General features: G+C 46.3%; 1 long non-coding RNA gene across 1 annotated transcript in view; it reads right to left on the bottom strand.

The window, feature by feature from the left end:
* LOC146829041 (uncharacterized) overlaps window positions 1–15,276 on the bottom strand; it is a 29,560-nt gene extending 14,284 nt beyond the window's left edge. The window contains exons 1-2 of the long non-coding RNA XR_014961901.1: window positions 15,180–15,276; window positions 8,085–8,153 (exon numbers count right to left, since the gene is read on the bottom strand). This is a non-coding gene — a long non-coding RNA (uncharacterized LOC146829041). The remainder of the gene's footprint in view (window positions 1–8,084; window positions 8,154–15,179) is intronic.
* Window positions 15,277–22,467: the final 7,191 nt, after the last annotated feature.

Raw genomic sequence — 22,467 nt, 5'->3', positions numbered from 1 at the left:
TCCAGATTTCCGTCTCTATCATAAGGCTTTCTCTCTGCGTCAGGCCTCTAGGTGGCTTATCTCACAACCCTCTCCTTTTGATCCTCTTTGGCTTTCTATTGAGCGTTCACTACTCTCTCCGTTTTCTCCTCTTGAAGCCGTACATTTCTCTGTCAAAAACCCATTCACTTCTCTTCCTTTATTCAAACATACCTCCTCCCTTCTGCATTCTCTAGTCTGTTCTACTCCTATCACTCGTGAATCCTTTTTAGAATCCCCTATTTGGTATAACTCACTTATCCTCTTAAATAACAGGCCTATTTATTGGTCTTCTTGGAGGTCAAAGGGTCTCGTATGGGTTAAGCAGCTCTTTGACGGACTTATCCCATGCTCCTTTCCTAGCTTTCGCCTTGTATTTCACTGTCCTCAGTCTTTCTTTCGCAAATTCACTGTTCTCATGACTCTCCTTCTCGATGTTTACTATTCCCTCCCTCCTTCATCATCTCCTATCTCCCAGCCTCCTCTCCTTCAAATTTTGCTCAATCTGCCCAAGGCATCTCTTATTTATAAATCTTTCTCGTCCCCTCCTCTGAATCGTTCTAAATCTAAGCTGGAGAACGCTTGGGAGTTAGATCTAGGTTGTGACTGGTCGACTATTCTTTGGGATAAAATCTGGTCCAGATCATTGAAAATATCTCGCTCTGCTTCCCTGACTCAGTCTTTGTTTTTTCTTTATCACAGATTATATCTCTCCCCGGTTTCGATTTCTCGTTTCTCCCCTACTCATGGTTCTAATTGTTGGACCTGTGGTGCCTCTGATGCTGATCTTCTTCACCTTCTCTTTCTTTGCCCCCCTGTTGCTACTCTGTGGCGTGAGGTTTGGTCTTATGTTTCTCGACTATTTTCCATATCTCTCCCCTACTCTATTCCTCTTCTTTTCTTAGGCAGCCTTTCTGATTCCTTAGGTATCCCCTCAGACTGCTCTGGTCTATTCGACCTTATGCTTGCCCTGGCATTCCAACACATAGCCTTTAACTGGAAATCTCTCACTAATCTATCCATAAAATGCTGGTGGAACTCCCTTTGTCATCATCATAGGCTTGATGTGCGCTTTGCTGCCTCCTCCACTCCCTCTCTTAATAGAGACTTGTTTTGGTTGCCCCTCACATCATACCTTGATCGCATGGCGTCGAGGCGTACTTCACATTGCTCTTCTGAGAATTTCAAACCCCCATGAATGATTGTTTCTGCTCTGTCCTCCTTATCATATCTCCTATACTGTTTATTCTCTCCTTTACTCAACTGACAATCACTTTTTGACTTCTTATCTACTTCTTCTATTTTTTTTTTTTTTTTGCCATGTTTGCTTCCTACCCTCTTCATATTGTTTCCCTCTCTTCTTTTCTTCTGTTCTCCTTCCTCCTCTTTTCTTTTTCTTTTCTTTCTTTCTTTCCCTCTTCGGTTCCCTCCCCTCTCACCCATAAAACCTTATAAAATGCTTTTTGTTTACTTATTAGATAGTATTGGCCTACTGTCTCTTTCATTCATCATTGTTAAGATCATAAGTATTGGTCAGTATTTCTGTATTCTTTCAAGTTATCTCAATAAAGCATTTTAAACTGAAAAAAAAAGTGTCCCCATTGTAGAAGACGATCACCAGGAGTGTAGAAGCCCCGAGATTGCTGATGCCTTTCGCTTCAGGAGCTCCTGTTCCCCACCACCCCCTGTTTCACCTCCAAGACAGAATCGACCCATATATATGCAGAGTGGGATTGTGGGCACATCCCACAACAGACTATGGTGGTCAGTATAGGTCTGGGATGTTTAAAACTTCACTAACCAATAAGGTGCCCTCCTGAACACTCGACACACTGGAGAGGTCTAATTACCCATACCTTTCTTCTGAAGCCTATCACCATAAACATCTCAACAAGCGGTCTACAGAGACGTCGCATTGTGGCCAGACTGCTCAAGAATTCATCCTTGGCTACCAGCCCTTTGGAACCAGCTCACTGCCGTTTGAGCCATCCTCCAGTAGTCACAGTGCAGTCTTACTCTATTTGTTTCTGGATGACACAGAGGCACAAGCCTTACAGCCTGCATGTAATCTCCATACTTTGACAGCCTTCACCCATCACCACCTTGCACCAGTTTGCTTGCCAATAAGCCTCGTTGCAAGAATGCAGCACTATCAGATAATTACGAAAGGACTGTCTTTAAACACTTGAGCACATAGCAGCTAGATGTCTATTTTTGTGCAACCCATTTGTTCAACGACATGATTTAAAGACACGCTGTCTGATATGGGTTCTTGTAGGCCTGGATCTGCGTTATTGAGCATTGTTAATGCCATTGGTTTTGTGTTCGTTTCCCAGCTGTAGTTGCCAGGCTCAAACCCCTATGCAATTGTTTGCGTCTCACAAGAGCATCTCTAAACTCACAGGTCATGTGCCATGACCTGCATGAATTCAGTAAGTACGAGCAGGGAGAGGTCGAAATGGAGGAGAAACACATATGTCACCCCCCTACATTCTTTCTTTCCGCTATGCAGATCAATCTTTCAATTAAAAAAAAAGATTCGTCCTTGGCTGTGCGCTATGGAATTGCTGGGATTTCATTTCTAGTCGAGGTGAGAACGCCTCTGTGGTAAGAGCATTGTTTGATTTTACATATGGGGGGAACTGCATTTCGTCGACTATTTGAAGGCATCGTATGAGCTCGACCTAATTTAGAGGTGTTGGTATGACGTAACACAGCTTGTGTAAGGATTTGGTGGTAGTATGACATCCCAAAAGCCGTTTTACATTTCAAAAAAATAATTTACTTAAATATGTGAGTGAATGGTATATTGCACTTGAGTTTTTGCAATGAAACACGTAGCATGACGACGAAATCATAACCAAATGCATTGAAGGAACAGCAATAGAAATTGTGTTCCAGTTGCATGTTTCTCAAGTCCTCATCTCATATTCCTCTTCAGTAGGAGTCTACCTTGTTGGATCTCTTTGTGCAGGATGATGAGCAGTTATTTCTTCCCACCTTCACTACTGAATTGCAGTGGGAGCCTGGGTGGGGCTACAGGCCAGTAATGGTATCTTACTACACCTGGGCAATGTTTATAGTCACCACCAACATGATTGGGCATAACACACACTGGATCCAACCACAAAACATCAAATACTCTTGCTGGTGCTTTCCATACCACGATGGAAAATGTCATGTGGCAGGAAAATGTACATGCAAATAGTGTTTCTACTGGTATTCCATGACAGAGTATCAGCAGTAATATACTCAGAAGGGACCAGTCCAAGAACCATTAGCTGTGGGTTTTTCTCTTTTTACATTCTAAAATATATTTGGGTGCATAATGTGGTACAGCTGCTCAATGTCATTCTGAGAATAGGGTACAGAGTATATCTTTGCTCTAGCGCTCTTCATAAATATAACCCCAGACTGCTTCTCGGTTGTTCGAGCATTCTGCTAGTGCAATTGGAAAAGAGATCAATGTTTCAGACATTTGGAAAGTACACTTCAACATGGGGATTTGGACCAGTACTTAAAGTTCAAACTGCACTATTGAACCAGTTTAACTCGTCACCGTCTCATCTAGAATTAGATAACACAGGGGGTTGCATCAGAAGTATTTTCTCCCAACAAGCCACTCTGTGCATAAAGATTTTAATGTCAAGACCCAGAAGGAAAGTGATTAATTAAAGAAAGTAAACTATGAGGTAACAAAGTGCTCACAATCATCACCATCATCAATAGATGGATCCGAAGTTAGTGGAGATGAACAATTGAACAAATGTTGTCAATCACACAACATGTGCTTTGATTTTCATATGTTCTCTAGCTTGTGCTGGCTTGTTTCTAAATACTTGCCACTCATCAATGACATGCTGTCTGTGTCAGGCAAGGTCTGTCATACAGATCCAGAAATGCTTTTCAAGGATTTCAGGAGCACCACAAGATGTCACAACACAAGGTAAACATATAAGGGTCCACTCCAGAATTTCATATTGGAATTGCGCCACCAAATATATATGCAAGGGAGGGAGTCTTCTTCTTACACACTCAGCTTAAGTAAGTAAGTAAGTAAATCTTTATTCGGTTATAAAAATTAATAACCATAAAAGTACATAAAAGACATGAGAAAAGAGACAAATACATAAGAATTTTTCCAGAGCGCAAACTGAATCAGGTATGTTTCGTTACATTTCATTGGATTACGTACAGTACTGCGCTAAGCTGGATAAAAGAGAATTAAATTCATCCAAGATTTACTCTGTGCTTAAAAATACACTTTAAAAGGGTGCTAACAGTTTTTGTAATTAAAACATTATTCAGAAATTGTAAGTGGAGCATGGCAGGGCGGCATCTTTTAATGCCAAGGGCTCTCAGCAAAGGTATTAACCATAACTTACGATGTGCAGTGTAATACTTGCAGAACAGAACTGTATGCATTGTTGATTGCTGTGATACTTCGTCACAAGGACACGTCGTTAGGGAGTCATCCCAATTGTGTCTTCTGGGGAAGGCTACGAGCCTATGAAAAGAGTTCAATCTGAAGCGTATCAGAAGAAAACGCTCAAATTGAGGCTCAACATAGGTCAGATATGGTTCAATGTCCAGGGTAGTCATTACTGCCAGGGAATGTTGGACAGAAGATTTATTTATCTCACTGCTTAACCGCAATTCTTCCATGTGGGACAAGGCCTTTTTTTTTAGATCTTTCTTTGAGATCTCGATAATTAATTCAGGGTTTGAATAATATTTGTCTAGTCCCAGGTCTGCCAGGAGATTTTTCACATACGTTAACCACTCAATTTTTTTCGCATGGTCCAGAGACATACAATCTGCTACTATCTCTTTCGTAAGTGAGTTTTTTGTTGCTGTCCAAATACGGCGCCACAGCAAAAGGGGTTGGATTTTTGCCAGGTCCTCAATGTGGGGCATTCCAAGCTCGGCATGACAGGCAAAAGTAGACATACCCTTGGGTGCCATCAGAAGGAATCTCAGAAACATATTTTCTGCTGTCTGTAATGGAGTTATATTTTTGTGGCCCCATAGCCCCGCCCCATAAAGTGCAGTGGAATGGCATTTAGCTCTATAAATACGGAGTAGCTCTACTGGTGGTCTATTTCCCAGCTTTTGAGAGAATTTTATAAGAGCAATTATTGCTCGCAAAAGTTGGTGTTTGTGAGCATCAATCGCCGCTCCCCAGTTAAGTTTATCGTCTATCATTATCCCAAGATAGGAATATTGGGTGGTCAATTCTAGCTTCCCATTATCAAGGGATATGGATCCTCCCTTTTTCTGTCCCTTACCTGCCACCATTACATATGTTTTTTTAATGTTTATTTTGAGATCCAGGCTATCCATAAGGCTAGCATATCTTTTCAATGCTTTTTGTAACTCTCGCGGGGTACGTGCCAAAATCACTGCGTCATCCGCATAAAGGAGTGCGGGGATTTGGCGTTTTTTTACTCGAGGGAGGTCCTGGCACCCCCTCAGCATCTCTACCTCAAGACCATTGGTGTAGAGAGAAAACAAAAAGGGGGCCAGGACACAACCCTGCCTGACACCCCGCTCCACCTTAAAGGATTCTGAGAGTTCCCCCTCTGTTCCAAAGCGAACCCTGGAAGTAGCATCAGAGTATAACGCACGAAGGAGGTTTACAAGATTTAGGTCTATGCCTATGTCCATAAGGACTGTCCAGAGCTTTGAATGAGAAACACAATCGAATGCTGCAGACAAGTCGACATAGACCATGTAGAGCTTTCCTTGCTTTGCGGATACGTATTTTCCCATTATTAATGCTAGGTTCAGTGCCTGCTCAGTGGTTCCAAAGCCCTCTCGGAAACCAAACTGGATGTCGGATAGTATCCTGTGATCATCCGCCCATTCCTGTAAGCGCTGGAGGACCACTCTGCCCAGTACTTTTCCAAGCGAGTCCAGTAATTAAATTGGGCGGTAACAGGACACCTCCTCCCTATTTCCCTTCTTAAAAATAGGGACCATAATCAATTGGGTCCAGGTTTCCACTAGTCTGCACTTCATTGCGGCGTCAAACACCCTCTTTAAAATCGGTGCCCACAAGTCTAAATTGAATTTAAAAAAATCGACTGGGACGCCATCGGGGCCTGGGGCTTTTCCACATTTACTCATTTTTAATGCGATTATAATTTCGATAATTCCGAAGTTTATGGGTATAGGGAATGGGTTACCTTGTAAACTTCGATTGTTCCCCTCTGATATATCAGCATCTGATTGTTTACCAAAGACTTTGGAAAAATGATTTACCCATACTGGACCCTCAATTGCTACTTCTATTATGGGCTGATCACTAGCATCTACCAGAAAGGGGGTCTTTACCACCTTCCAGAACTGCTCGCTGTTTTTGTTCCGGGAACTTTCCAGTAATTGGTCCCAGAGTGCCTTTTTTAATTCCTGTTTTCTTGTTTTACAGGCTAATCTATAGGACCTTCTTAGGTAACGAATCTCCTCTTTATTTCTTATGGGATTAGTCAGGGAATTTTTTAAGGCTTTATGAGCCGAGGTGCAATCCCGGTTAAACCATCCTTTTTTCCCTTCCTTGCTCTGTTTCTTATTGCTTTTTAAATAATCATTTACTTTCTCCAGAATTATGTTGAAGTTTTTCAAGACTTCCTCCTCATCTAACTCATCATCTAAGCAGTTCATTATTGCAGGGAGCACCGCCCGTACAACTTTATTTGTCAAATCTGCTGGGTCTATCTTAGCCCATCCTAAGGCATAGCCGTTCATTTTTGTTAAGGATAAATTGTTCTGAGCAAGTGCAGTCATCAGCAAATGAGGGGTTACTTGGCCCAGGTCCATCGCTAGATCGAAAGTCAGGGCAACATGATCACTTAAAGTATTAGGGATTAATCTGAATCTCTGCGCCTTATCAGCGAGGATCGATGAGACCAAAAAATAGTCAATCGTTGACTCCCAACCCCTGGCTACATACGTTGGCTGTAATTGGCCGCAAGAACTATCAATTTTATTTAATATCAACAAACCCAATTGTGAAAGGAGTTCATTTAAGAAATCACCTACCCTAGAATGGGTGAAGTGAGTAGTATAGGTTCCTGTTTCCTCCGCTATGCCACAAACCTTATTGTTTTTCGCAGTACATGGGTGGTGGTTAAAATCGCCCCCCCAAACGGTTTATAGGGTGTCATGGTTCTTTCAGAAGAAAGCCAAACATGTGAGCCACAACACTATGATGCTTATCAAAACAGTGAAATATAGTTGATGGATATGTACGTCAGAATTAGTTTGAAACAGCGTATAACATATCAGAGCCTAATAGTGACAATGTTCATGAGAACCATGAGTCTTGAAATCTCACACATGCTACATTGCATGTCAATATTCCAAGGCAGACAATGCACAACACTTGCCTCGCTCACATTAACACTGTCTTTGGGTAGAGTTTAATGTATCAACAAGTAGTAGAGTCACTTCCAGCTGGAGAGTCACACACACCAAGTGATTTTTGTGGAAGTCCAGCAAAGAAGAGTTATACAAACAATATTTTTTAGCTGCACCCTGAAAGTGGAAAGCCAAACACACAAAAGTAATAGGCAGAGCTCACAAAGCCAAGTGTTGAATAAGCAACCATTTTTGGCATCTGAATTGTACAAACCAATATTTTTAGTGGCTGCTCTCAAAAGGAAAAGTCACACTGAGAATGATCAAGGGCCCTAAGAAGACATGGTATTAAATGAAGAAATGTGTGAAGTTCTTATTTCAAGTCTGAGCTGTGTACCTTTATGCTGTGACAGGAGCAGCCCGTGCAGGTAAGAACGGTGGGCGGAGTTGGGGGGGGGGGGGGATTAGACACACCACCATGATGGAAAAATGCATATTTTTCCCTCATCGTCCTCGGTCGAAATCCCCCACCCACCCGTCCCACTGCCCCAACGCTCTTACCTGCACGGGCCGCTCCTGTGTTGTGGGGGTCACTGCAAAATATCTTCACATCAAGGGGTAATATAGACACATTGAAGATTCATAGTCACAGACACATTTTTGATAACTAGATATGAGTGACTCTAGAAAGAATGCTCTTAACTTACCGTTAATGTTGACACTGTGCCTGTTGTATTGGACATTGACGCTGAAACCCAATGAATTGGAGATATTGCCTAGCAAAAAGGAAATAGACAATCAACATGTCATGAACTCTAAAAATAAACTACATGCAGAAAACATTAATATAAAAATAACTTAGGTGATAAAAAATACAATGTAAGGCAACAATGTTGCTCCCTTGACAGCGCTGACTTCTAGGAAGCAGCCCCGGAAAGTGATGTGGACTGACACCTGTCAGAAAGCCTTTGAGGCCCTGAAAGCTGCTATGTGCACGGCGCCCCTGCTCTTGGCTCCCAACTTCTCCAAAGAGTTTATCGTTCAGACAGACGCTTCAGAGCATGGTGTGGGGGCTGTTCTTTCACAGATTATTGAAGAAGGCCTAGATCAACCTGTAGCCTTCCTTAGCAGGAGGTTACTTCCATGGGACAGAGATGGAGTGCTATTGAGCGTGAGGCATTTGCTGTGGTCTGGGCGCTGAAGAAGCTAAGACCCTACCTGTTTGGGTCTCACTTCCGGGTTCAGACGGACCACAGGCCCCTCAGATGGTTGAAGCATTTGAGGGGTGGGAATCCAAAGCTGTTGAGGTGGTCCATTTCCCTACAGGGTATGGATTTCACGGTGGAACATCGCCCTGGTACAGATCACGCCAATGCTGACGGTCTGTCCAGATTTGTCCGCCTTAGTGATGAGGAACTCCCTGGGGTAGGGTAGTTCTCCCCACTTTTCAGCTGGAGGGGACACGTGTTAGACCTGGCACCTTGGCGTGAGTCTCCCTTCCACTTTTTGTCGCTGTGCCTCATGTGTTTTGCTGGTGTTAGCTGCTCAGAGCACTGTGCCACTGCCAACCAGTGCCACAGTGCAAGTGCTCCCTATTTAAAATGCATATGTTGGTTGGATTCCATGATTGGCTTATTTGGTTTACTGTCAGACCCCAGTAAAGTGCACCAGGAGTGCCCAGGGCTTATAAAGACAAATCCTGCTGGTGGGCTTGCAGCACTGGTTGTGCCACCCACAGAAGCGGCCTAGTAAAATGTGTCTAAGGTCTGCCATTGCAGAACCTGCGTGCAGTCTGGTACTGTCATGCTGACTGGGCAAGTGCACACACTTCCCAGTCCCTAAACCTTCCCTTAACTTCATATTAGTCACCCCTATGGTAGGCCCAAGGGCAGGGTGCATTGTAAGCATAAGGTAGGACAAGCCCTGATGTGTGTGGCATGTCCTAATAGTTAATTACAGCCATTTTCGTTTTTCACTATTGCAAGGCTACCTGTTCCCATAGGCCAGAATGGGCTGTTAGAATTGTTACATTCTATGATCCTAACAGACCCAGGAAACATGGTAGAAATTCGAATTTGCCTGAACTCAGAATAATAAAATACATCTTATTTTAATATTCTGTGTTTGCAAATACCACTTTTAGAAAGTTGGTATTTGCTTTCCTAACCATTTCAGCCTGCCTCTGCTATGATGTGTATCTGCCTGTCTGGTTTGTGTGAGTGACAGGGCTGGGTAAACCCAGAGGGGCAGGGCTAGGTAGCCTGGTGGTGAATGGAGAGATTGACATCCAGATGGGTGGGAGGAGTGCACCTGGACTCTGAATAGGGCTGTGCTCTGCCAACACAATGCTGGCTCCACCTCCTGTGGAGCGGCTGATGTCTCTGCCCTGCACCCTGAATAGAAAGTCAGAGTCATGTCAACAAAGTGCTCAAGAACTGGTTTGGACTGGGCAAAGGCCCCTCTACCCCAAAGGAACAAAGGAATTAGGGGTATGAGTATTGGGACCCTGCTCCCAAGAAATTAGATCCTGCTTGACAACAAGAACCTCTGCCTGAGGAGAAGGAACTGGGAAAGCTGTAAGGAGGAGTACAGTCCCTGACCTGGGGGATTGGCCTGCAGTGGTTGCCTTGCTGCTGAAAGGAGAGGAGAAAAGACTATAACGACTTTAATTCAACTTGTGCTTGAAAGATCTCCAAGGGCTTGTGCTGAGCTTGCACCCTGAATGAAGTCCCAGGACCAGTGGACTTCACCCCCAGCTCCCCAGAGTCTTTTGGGAGTGCCTGCTGCTGTTGTTGGGCCTTCTGAGGGACTGCGTGTCGCAAGGAGCTGGAAGCGCGACTCAAGAAGGAGAAGCGTGCCGCCGTCGGAGCTGTTGTCGTCGCATCTCGCAAAGGGTGTCGCCGCTGCAGCATCGCATCGAGCGGAAGCGTCTCGCATCATTCCGGAAGTGTCTCGCATGTTGCCATCGCAGCCATCGTAGCTGACGCATTGCACCGCATCAAGAGAAGAGTCTCGCATCGAGGAAGGAGCATGTGGCCATCACAGCCATCGTAGTTGTCGCATTGCACCGCATCAAGAAAAGCGCCTCGCATCCACGGAGAAGCGTGCCTCCGTCGGAGCTGCTGTCGTCGCATCGCGTAAAGGGGTGACACCGCTGCAGCATCGCATCAAGCACAAGCGTCTCGCAAACGTCGGAGAAGAGTGCCGCTGCCAAGGCCGCTGTCGTCGCATCGCGTAAAGGGGTGACGCCGCTGCAGCTGACGCATCGAGACGAGTCTTCTCGCAACATCGGGGAAGCGTAACGCATCTGGAAGATCTTCACGTCTTTATTTCTTTGCACCAAAAACTTCATCGCATCACCATCGTTGCAACACTTTCGTTGCCCTGCGTGTTGCATCGAAGGTACATTGACTTAAAGTGTCGCATTTAAGAACTTAAGAGAACTAAGCAAACTTCTACCATCTAAAGTAACAGTATTGTGTATTTTTGTCGTTTAATGGTCTTGTGGTAACTCTATATAAAGAATCCTTATTTTTAATATAAAAACCTGTGTGGTGTCCATTTGTAGTGTTGTCACTTGTTTACTGTATGTGTTCACAAATGCTTAACCTATAACGCTCTGAGATAAACCTTGTCTGCTCGTGCCAAGCTACCTAGAGGGTGAGCAGGGGTTATTTTAGGAGTGTAACCCCTTACCCTGACTAGAGAAAAGGTCCCCTGCTTGTCACAAGTACCTACCTGTGCCAACCAGAGAACCCGGATTCTAACAGCTTCCAGTACAGATCCTATGCTAGACAGCACACACACAACTGTATCATGGTGCAAAGATTGTATGTGGCACTAGGTAGCCTGTTTGTGTGGCAGCGCAGAAGTAGTGAGCAGCATAAATCCAATTCTCATAAATATGGCTCTGCACTACTTTCTCCCCTTTGGTTGCTTTGCTATGCTGCACTGCACTAGCAAATAATAAATCTTCCCCATAGTGTGGATGCCTGTTTTGCCAAGCCTCAACCCTAACACTTTCAAGCAGTTGGTGGTAAATAAATTGAATAATAATCTTAGTGTCATTTTTCTGCCTTTACTCACCTCATATCTCTTTCCATAATCCTCTCTCACCCTTTTTACCTTTACTTCTCTATGTATCTTCATTGTCCCTCTCTACCTCACCTTTGTCTTCATCACCTCTTTCTCTCTCAATGTACCTAATATACCTCACTCTGTGTCATCTCTCTCTCAACCTCTGTCTCACAATCCTGCCCCATCACTCTCTGTGCCTACATCTATATCTATCACTCTTGTTAACCTCTTTCTACCATATCATCTCTATTTATTCCTCACTGTTAGAAATGGGAGTCTGTAGTTGTCAGAGGTCGGTACCTTTGTTCAAATGGGGACAATTGCTTCTTGGCAGAGTAAGCGGGATACACTTCTAAAATAACCCCTGCTCACTCCCTTGGTAGTCCGGCATGAGCAGACAGGCTTATCTCAGAGGCAGTGTGTAAAGTATTTGTGAAGACATACAGTAATACAGTGAAAACACTACAAATGGACACCACAGCTGTTTAGCAAAATAAGTAATCTTTATCTAAATCAAACAAGACCAAAACAACAAAAATCCACAATACAGTAATGCAAATATGACTTCCAAATGGTAGGAATAGTTCAGTTTAAAGCAAATTGCAGATGCACACAAACAAAAAGGGAAGCAGGGAAAGTAATGCTTCGGTTCCTTATACTGAGGGAAGGTGATGCGTTGGTTCCTTGCTCCGGGGGAGGTGATGCATTGGTTCTTTACTGCTGTGTAGGGAAGGTGATGCGTCGATTCCTTACTGGAGAGGAAGTGATGTGTTGGTTTCTTACTGTGTGGGGAGGTGATATGTCGGTTTCTTTCTGCATCCCCCAACGATGTGACAGATTTGGTGCCTCGATGCAATGCGACGATCCGGGACAATGCGTGGGTTCATGCATCTGCACAGCAAGGCTGGCATCGAAATTGGTGCGGTGATCTTAGACTTCGGAGATCGGTGCACTCGATGCGGCGTGCAGCAATTTCTCAAGCCAAGGGCAGGCGATGCGACGATTCCTTTTGTGATGCGTCAGAAACCGGTGCGGATGTGTCACGCTTCTCGATGTTGCATTGTTTTTCCAGCTCCCAACTGCCAGAATAACCTCCAGAGGCCCAGAACAGCGACTTCAGAACCGGAGGCAAGCTCTTCTTCAAGCCCTTGGAGATGTCCCTCAAGCAGGGGACACAGCAGAAAGTACCCACTGTAGGCCAACCCCAAACAGAAAACAGCACAGGAGCAGTATTCCTCAGTTTATCCAGCTCTTTTCCTTGGCAAGGGTTCCTCTTGATTTCCCAGAAGTGATCTAAAAGTCTGGGGTCTGGGACCCTCGTTTTATTAAGTAAATCTCTTTATTCTCTCCTGGCCTAGGGCTCTGAGCCCAGTCAAAACCATTTCTTAGGGGCACTTTGCAAGTGCACAACAACCTCCATTGTCAGCGTGAGCCCTGGCTCCAGACACACCACAGGGGAGTGGAGCCATCATTGTGGAAGGCAGGCACAGCCCTATTCAGGTGCAGGTGCTACTCCGCCCACCACTCCAAATGCAGACCAGGCTTATTCAGCCTAGCGCTGACTCATCCAGACTCTCTGGAGCCAATGCGCATCCCCAGCCCCTGTCACTCCAAAGCTAGACAGTTAATATACATCCTAGCAGAGGCACACTGGATGGATAAGCAAGAAAATACCTACTTTCTAAAAGTGGCATTTTCAAACACAGAATGTAAAAAGTCACCCTCACTAAAAGATGCATTTTAACATTTTGAGTTCAGACATACTAAACTTTATTTTCCTATCTGGTTCCTAGAGGCACTTATGCTTATAAGATGTTATAAGCAAACTTCCCATTCTATCCTAAGGGAACAGATAACCTTACAATACTGAAAAACAAAATTGGCAGTAATTCACTATCAGGACATGCCACACACATCGGGCATGTCCTACCTTTCACATACACGGCATCCTGCCCACAGGGATACCTTGGGCCTTCCTTAGGAATGACTAACATGTAATAAAAGGGAAGGTTAAGGCCTGGCAAGTGGGTGCACTTGCAAAGTCGACATGGCAGTACTAGACTGCACAGAGACTCTGCAATGGTAGGCCTGAATTACATTTACAGGCTGCTTATGTGGCTGGCACAATCAGTGTTGCAGGCCCACTAGCAGCATTGGATTTACAGGCCCTGGGCACACACAGTGCACTGTACTAGGGACTGACTCGTAAATCAAATCAGCCAATTATGGAAACACCAATCCATACATAAAAAGTTACAGAGAGAGCATATGAACCTTAGCACTGATTAGCAGTGGTAAAGTGCCCAGAGTCAAAAAATCAACAAAAACAGGTCAGAAACAGAAGGCCAAAAAGCAAGAAATCTGGGGATAAACTCACCGTAAAAGCCAGGTGTAGTATCCTGCATTTATATTGTAAGGTATTTTGCCACCCCTGCTCAGGCAGTGCTTGTGCAACTGACTCATTTGAATGTTGGAGTCTGATGATGCCTCAGAATGTTGGGACTCACAGAGGTGAAGTGACAGTTGGCCATGGGCTGAGCAGCTGACAGGCAGCTCCTGGTGGGGCTCTGACTTACAACTTAAGTACTTGATGTTCTGAACTTTGCTACCTGTTAACAACTTGAATAAATCCTACTGAATTACATCTTTCCTGTGTGGACCTTCATCACTACATTTTATGGCGACGAGGTGACGAAGAACCTACAGCTGCAAGCAGATCTCCGGTACTCTACGTACAAGTGGACCTGGAGATGGCGAAATTTACAGAAACTACAGTGGCTTCTACTTCAATTTTTAGAAGAGGAGGTATCCACAGGGAAGGATCAACTACGATCAAGAAACAGGAGTGTTTGACAGGAAAAAGTTTGACATCATCAAAGAAGAAACAAGCCTCTCAAGAAACCAAAGAAGGCAACATGAAACAAGTAAGCATGAAGCACTACGCCTTTAAGCCCCACCAGTGTCCTCACCATCGGACAGACCTAGCCAGGTGTGCTCTGCTCATCCTCTCTACTGGACTTTGGCTTTACCATCTCAGTCTGCTACACTTCCACGCACTTTCTACAACTTACAGACACCTGTTGGCCACATCTTGATTTTCCATCAGCGGTAAGATGTGGCTGCTGAACGATATGCCTTCTTACTACATTATGCTGTGTGTTCCTCAGCATTTGATCCCTGAACTGTGTGATTTTGTGCACATTTTGTTGACTTTCATATGGTGTGCACTAGTGTGGCTGCTGTGATGTTTTTCCACGTATTTCAATTGTGTCATCCTCTACAGAGAAAAGGCTTCCACCTTTGCCACATACCTCATGCTGGAATCACCCCACTTTTACAGTGTTCCGATGATCTTTTAGAGGCAAATTTGATGTATACATGTGAGGATTAATGTTGGCAGTAATGGACACTGTGGTCATGTATTATGTCTCTGACAGAAGAGGAACACCTACAGGTCTTCGTGCTGACCTAAAACGATGCCTACTATTTGCCTGTGCCTGGTAGGTGTTTATCTGATGTTTGCATAATTAAGTTTTCACCAATTGGGACATTGACATTTTGGACACTATTCTGGTTGGTGTCTTAAGAAGATTGTCTTCATGGCACCGCCCTTTCACAAGTTCTTCCTGGTGATTCAAGTAACTTTATTTGCCGTGCGCATTCATGTCTCCTTTGCGCATTTGCACTTCGGCCCTGCCATTCTCCTCAGAATTCAATTGCCTTACCAGTATTGCAGCAGTTATGACAGTTAACTCTGTTGCTCTTCTTGAGTGACTTCAGCGCGTGCTCTTCTCCTCATTTAGCGGACCGCGCGGATTCTCCTCACGAACCCTCTATGATGTCAGGCTCGGAACTCTGCCCTAGCTGCTTTTTGACGCCTGCCTGCACCAACGCGCTGGCAGCCATCCGGCACAGCGCTTTTATACGTCATATCTCTTCGAACAGACATGCGTTCCTGGTCAGTGTACAACGCAATGGTGCCAATGTGAGGCACAGACGTGCCTCTGCTGTTTTCTGTCCATTAAAGGGAGGTTTTCAAAACAACGGCGCAGATGAGCGGCACGGACTTATCTTTGCTGTTTTTTTGCATAGTGAAGAGAAGTCCAAACGAATTCTGACGTTGAGGAGTGCCTCAGCCTCTCGGGTCGGGGCCATCAATGATGCGTCAGTCATCAAATCATATTCCAAATGAAAGCACGTATACAGCAGGACACGTGCGACAGGCCACACCAACGTTGCTTAGTAAATTCTTTTATTGCAGGCAGAGAAAGGGCATGACGCGTTTCGAATCTGAACGATTCTTTATCAAATGCAAAGTTTTTGGGCAGAGTCATTTAGCTCTTTTAAAACAGACATGGCATGAACACTGACAAAGGACTCATTGTCCACATTCATTCACGGAGGCAGTGAATTACGCTGTTTTAAAGTTCAAAGACAATTTTCTGAGCTTGCTGGTGGGTGTACATCATTCTTACAAGGATAAATCCTTCGGAAATAAAATATTTCCCACTGTATTCCTCTCACCTTCGCACTTCATCAGTACATTTGTGTAATCACCAGGACCACAATATCCATAATGCCTCACTGCTGCTCTCTCAATCTTCATCCGTCTTTCAGTGTTCCTTTTTTGTAATCATCTTTGGCAGCCATCCGGCACAGCGCTTTTATACGTCATATCTCTTCGAACAGACATGCGTTCCTGGTCAGTGTACAACGCAATGGTGCCAATGTGAGGCACAGACGTGCCTCTGCTGTTTTCTGTCCATTAAAGGGAGGTTTTCAAAACAACGGCGCAGATGAGCGGCACGGACTTATCTTTGCTGTTTTTTTGCATAGTGAAGAGAAGTGTTCAACACTACGGTGCCGATCAGAGGCACGGTTTCATCTTTACAGCATGCTGAGTCGTGAAACGTTAATGTGATGGTGTTTCTAACACTAGTACATGTAGTGTCGCGGTCTAGTTGACGCGCACTACGTAACGGGAGAAATGCGCGTAGCGGCCATATTGGACGCTACTGCGCATGCGTGAGTCAGCGCGACGCGAGAGAAGCGATCGGAGCCTGTTGCCCGGCGCTCTCTCGGATGTGAGACACATAAGGCTGCAATAAAAGCACTTATATACCAGTCCTGCCTCCAGCATATCATTGGAGGGTACCAGCTTCATTACAGTGGCGACGAGGCTTGGACAGAGCAGACCCTGTTGAACCCCAGTGAGGGAAGAGCCCCCAACCTGCAGGAAAGCCGGAGGGGACGACGTCCCACAAGGAGAGCAGACCAGGGAGGTAGAGGACGGACACCAACATACCGGGAGAGCACGGCAGTGGCAGACGGACACTAGAGGGAGGCACGTGAGAAGTAAGTGTGCCGCCGAGAGGCAGAGCGACGTAAGCGGGCGAACCGTAGCGAGGCGCAGCAGAGACCCTGGCAGAAGCGGGTGGAGACAGCGCAGGCAGCTCCGACGAGAACCCGATGACCCGAAGAAGGGGGGAGAGGACGGAAGCGCCAGGCAGTCTGAGGAAACAGGCGGAAGCCAAGATGAGTGCGCAGGCATCAGCATTAACAACACCAGTCCCGTTCCTACCAAGGCCAGGGGAACCCCAAATGAAATGGGAAGACTGGAGGGAGTACTTCAAAAATTACCTTGAAGCACTGGAAGACGAGAACGAGGAGGCGTTCTCCAGCGCCAGGAGGAAGAGGATACTCTTACATAATCTGGGACCAGAAGGCATACGGGTGTTCCAAAACTTTACACCGGTCACCCGACCGGCAGCGGACACCGATGTGTTCAAACACGCCATTGAAGATTTGGACAACCACTATCGACCTGCAGTTTGCACGTCCATCGACCGCTACAATTTCCAGCAGAGGAAGCAAGAAGCGGGGGAAACGATAGACGACTACGTGGCGGGGCTGAGTAAACTAGCGATAACATTTAAATATGGTGCATTACAGGACGAATTCATTAAGGACCAAATAGTAATGCATACGACAAGCAAGACGGTGCAAGATAAATTGTGGGCGAGTGGAGATGCTACGCTAAAAGACGTGATAGCCATAGTGAAAAGGGCAGAGCTAACTAAGCGCTGCGCAGAAGCAGCAAAGAGAGACCAAGCCCCGAGACTCACGATAAATAAGGTGGACGACGCGGACCAGTATGGAAGAGGAAAACCGGCGCCAGGAGAGTACAAAGGAACAAACAAGGGGAAAGGAAAACCGGGACAACCGTGGAAGCAAGAAAAGGAAGGAACGTCGAGGTGCTACAGGTGCGGAAGCCCGAACCACGCGGCGCACGACAAACGGTGCCCCGCCTATAGAGCCAAGTGCGCATTCTGCGGCCTGGTCGGCCACTACGAGAAGGTGTGTCGAAGGAAAGGGAAACAACACGCGGTGAAATTCGTGGCGCAGGACATAGGAGAGGAAGAAGAAGGTCAGGAGGAAGACGATGAAGTCCTATGTGTGGAAGAGCAAGTACTGGGCATCGACGGAAAAAGAGCGCGCAAGCCCCAGTGCAACATGCACATTGGAGAAATCACCATAGTTGCGGATTCGGGGTCTCCCTACACGATCGTCCAAAGATCCGTGTGGAACATGAGATTCAAACCCACGCTTGGCTCACAGCTGGAACCGCCCGACATAAGACCGGTCACCTATACGGGGGGACCCATTCCAATGGTAGGATTCAGGAGACTGCTGTTCCAGTTCAAAGAACGTAGCGCCCAGTGCAAACTATACGTCGCGGAGAAGGGACCATCAGTCCTCGGGTGGATGGACCAAGGAGAGTTGGGCATACAACTGAATCCAGGAGGAGACACCCAAGTGCTAGTGACGTTGGATGGAGAAGGGTCGACGGCAGCGAGATGGCGGTGCGAACACCCAAAAATATTTGGCGGCAAGATCGGTAAACTAGAGAAATTTACCCACAGAATCGTCCTCAAGGAGAACGTCAGCCCTGTTACACACAAAAAAAAGAAACATACCGATCGCTGTGAGAGAGGCAGTGCAACAGGAGCTACACAGACTGGAGGAAGGAGGAATCATTGAACCGATCGACAGCGCAGAGTGGTTGGTGCCACTGGTAGTGGCCATGAAACCGTCGGGCAAGGTGTGCTTATGTGTGGACCTCCGAGAACTCAACAAGTGCATCGTGGTAGAAAAATTCCCGTTACCACGCATAGAGGAAATGCTGGCCCGCACGAAAGGCGTGAAATGGTTCTCCACCATCGACCTAAAATCGGCATACCACCAGGTAGTTCTGCATCCCACGAGCAAGAAACTGACGTCATTCATAACTCCGTTTGGATGCTATCAGTTCTGCCGCATGCCCTTCGGACTAGCATCCGCAGCGGCAGTGTTCCAAAAGCTAATGGCCCGCCTATTCAAAGGTATAGAGGGGGTGCAATACTTCCAAGATGATATCCTAGTAATGGGGAAGGAGCTAGAAGACCACAATGAGAAGCTGGAAGCGGTATTAAAGATCTTGGAGGAAAACGGACTGACGGCAGAGTGGGAGAAATGCCATTTCGGAATGACATCAGTCACATACCTGGGGCATGAGATTGGAGAACACGGGATAACACTGAAGAAAGGGAACGTGAAGGCTATCTGTGACGCACCCCCGCCTACCTCCAAAGAAGAAGTAAGGTCCTTTCTAGGGATGGCGGAATACTATAGTAAGTTTGTCCACCACTTCGCCATGAAAACACACAACATGAGACAACTCACGAGGGACAAGACGGCGTTTGCATGGACGGAAGAGGCGCAAGAAGAGTTTGACACAGTGAAACGAGAAATCAGCCAGGCGATCCTGCTGCATGGGTACGATCCCCTGGGTAGATCGATATTGATGACGGACGCAAGCGAAAAAGGGTTAGGAGCGGTGCTCATGCAAGAGAGACAAGGAGGCGTGACGGAGACGATCAGCTTCGCGTCCAGGACACTGACGACATCGGAACAAAAGTTCAGTGTGATCGAGAAAGAGATGTTGGCCGTGGTATGGGCCATGGGAAAGTATCGCCAGTTCCTGTGGGGCACGCGATTTCAAGTGAAAACGGACCACAAACCCCTAGTGAAGGTCTTGACGTCAAGTGGCCATGCCAGCGCAACACCCCGGATAGCGAAGATGACGCTAAAACTCTTGGAGTATCGGTACGATGTGGACTACATACCTGGCTCCAGAAACAAGATAGCGGATTACCTCAGCAGGGCTTCAGCAATGGAAAGCGCCACCAGCGGCACCGATGAAGAAGACGAGATGGTAGCCCTGACAGACGATCGGGAAAAGGCCATCAGTAGACAGGAGTGGAAGGATGCGTATGCAGCTGATAGAGACCTGGAAGAAATCAAGAAGTACATCGTACGAGGGTGGCCGGAGAGGAGACAACAGACGTCCAAGGTTCGACAGTTCTACGAGGTTAGGGAGGAGCTGTCGGTGGGGAACGACAGGATGTTCGTATACAGAGGTAATAGAGTGGTTCCACCGGAGAACATAATACCGGATCTGCTGTCTATAATACACGAAGGATACCTGGGAATCGTGAAACAAAAGCCAGAACCAAACAAACATATTGGTGGCCGGGGATGGATCTGCAGGTGGAGAGGCACGTGAGAGACTGCGTGCAGTACCAAGGAGCTGACAAGATACTAAAACCGATGAGGCCTGCTCTAGGAAAGTTCACGAATCCCAGTAACCCATGGGAAGAAGTGGCAGTGGACATCTTGGGACCGGTACTTGACCATCAGGGGATACCCAAATACCTATGCGTGTTGGTGGACAAATACTCAAAGTGGCCAGAGGTACACATCCAAGAGGTAATGGACACTGACACAATACTGCGTTTTCTCAAGGCGGTATTCCTCAGGGAGGGCATCCCCAGAACCATAATCAGTGACAATGGTCCCCAATTTACCTCGGACAAATGGTCCAGATTTGCAGAAAGGAACGGCATTCTACTCAGACACACGTCGATATATCACCCGGCCAGTAATGCACAAGTAGAAAGGTTCAACAGGGTGCTCATGGGCTCCATACAGGCTGCCATCACTAGGGGCAAAGACTGGGAAAAAGAAGTACAAAGCACGGTCTGGGCATATCGTATCACCCCCACCTGCACGGGGTACAGCCCCTTCCAAATCCTACGAGGAAGGCATCCCTTCACCAGAGACAATGTTGCTTGGCAAGAGAAGACCATCACCAGCAAGTGGTCTCCAGCGGTGGTACAACACAACCTGGAGAAGGCACAGCGTATTTACACCGAATACTACAACCGCAACAGAAAGGTGAAGGAGACAGCGTTGGAAAAAGGGGAGTGGGTCAGAGTGAAGCTGGCTGTTCTAAAGCGAAAGGGAGAAAGCAAATACTCCCCACCCCTAAGAGTGGAAGAAGGGTATGACCGAGCAGCATTGCTCAGCCATGGAAACGTGTGGTCCCACGACCGTATGGCCAAATGCAACAAAATCTTACAATGGCCCCGGGAGGACATGGAAGGGGCAACACCACCAGAAGAGGTGACAAGGGAAGCAGGAGCTCCAAAGGGAGAGTGCAGAGAGAACATTCATGAAGAGCAAAACTGTGAGAGAGATGTACATGAAGGACCGGCCGCGGAGGAAAGGACCCGGGAAGGGGGTGAGAACGGAGAGAGAGAAGGTCATGGCACTCCGGAAGGAAGAAGGGGAAGCCCTGTCGCAGAAGGAGGTCAAGAAGGACATACTACCCCGGTAAGACACACCCGGGTTGGGCGAGTGGTGGTGAGACCATCCAAGTTTAGAGACTATGAAATGGACTAACCATCCAGTCAGGTACATTGTGTTGTGTGGTATAAAAGGGGAGATATGTAGTGTTGCGGTCTAGTTGACGCGCACTACGTAACGGGAGAAATGCGCGTAGCGGCCATATTGGACGCTACTGCGCATGCGCGAGTCAGCGCGACGCGAGAGAAGCGATCGGAGCCTGTTGCCCGGCGCTCTCTCGGATGTGAGACACATAAGGCTGCAGTAAAAGCACTTCTATACCAGTCCTGCCTCCAGCATATCATTGGGGGGTACCAGCTTCATTACAGTACATATCGCAAAATGACAGTATTTTGCATGCCTTTTGTATTGTTTGGCTATGTTTATGCTGTTTCACTCATGTTTTGCCTCTTTGTACTTTTCATACAGCTACTGTCTGTATCTTTCATGTAATGTTCATTGAAATAGTGAAATATTGTGGCACATTATTTTACATTGGCACAGTATCTTAAATTTTTGACCTAGGATTCACACCTTTATGTATTCTTTCGCATGTGTTCACCACATACTTTATCTCTTCCCCACATTGGGAGGGCAATGGGTTCCGCCCCCATTTGCTCGCACTCTTGCCTACATGGAATACACCTTACGCTTATGGACCCTGGATACATATCTGCTTGGGTTCATTTTACTTGCTTATGTGTAACGCAATATTTTTCCCTACACAGGGATGGCATTGGGTCTAGCCCCTTTTGCCCACATACATTTGCCTACAGGGGTCACAAACGGTTTTTACCCTTACACAGGGCACCGTAACATGGGTCACAGTCCCATTTACTTTGACACTAGTACCCTCACACAGGGCACCGTCTTATGGGTTACATTCCCATTTACTTTTACGTTGCTACCCTCACACAGGGTGTGTCTTATGGGTTTTTGACCCATTTCTACTCTGCACTGTACCTCTACGCGGGGATTGTCTTTTCACAGGCTTTCAAATTATGGGTCACAGTCCCATTAACAGTGCTCCTCACACTCTTGCATAGGAGTAGAGGACGGTCTTGGGTTTCATTCCCATTGGCTGATATTTTCTTTCTACATTCAGTTACTTTGCTGTTTTGTATAACGCAATGTTACTCTTATATCGCATTGTTATTGTCTAATTGAAAATGGGGGGAAGTATTAGTTATACTGTATGTATCTACTTGGCTTCTTCTCTGTTTTCTCTTTTGTCCAGCTTTCCTCGTGATGTCATACATCATTTTCATGCTTGGCTTCTGGATTTAC

Source organism: Triturus cristatus, chromosome 5_2 (assembly GCF_964204655.1).
Source record: "Triturus cristatus chromosome 5_2, aTriCri1.1, whole genome shotgun sequence".
In the NCBI taxonomy this organism is placed as follows: Eukaryota; Metazoa; Chordata; class Amphibia; order Caudata; family Salamandridae; genus Triturus; species Triturus cristatus.
Note: the sequence above shows the minus strand (reverse complement) of the source record. Positions and strands in the feature narration are given on the sequence as shown.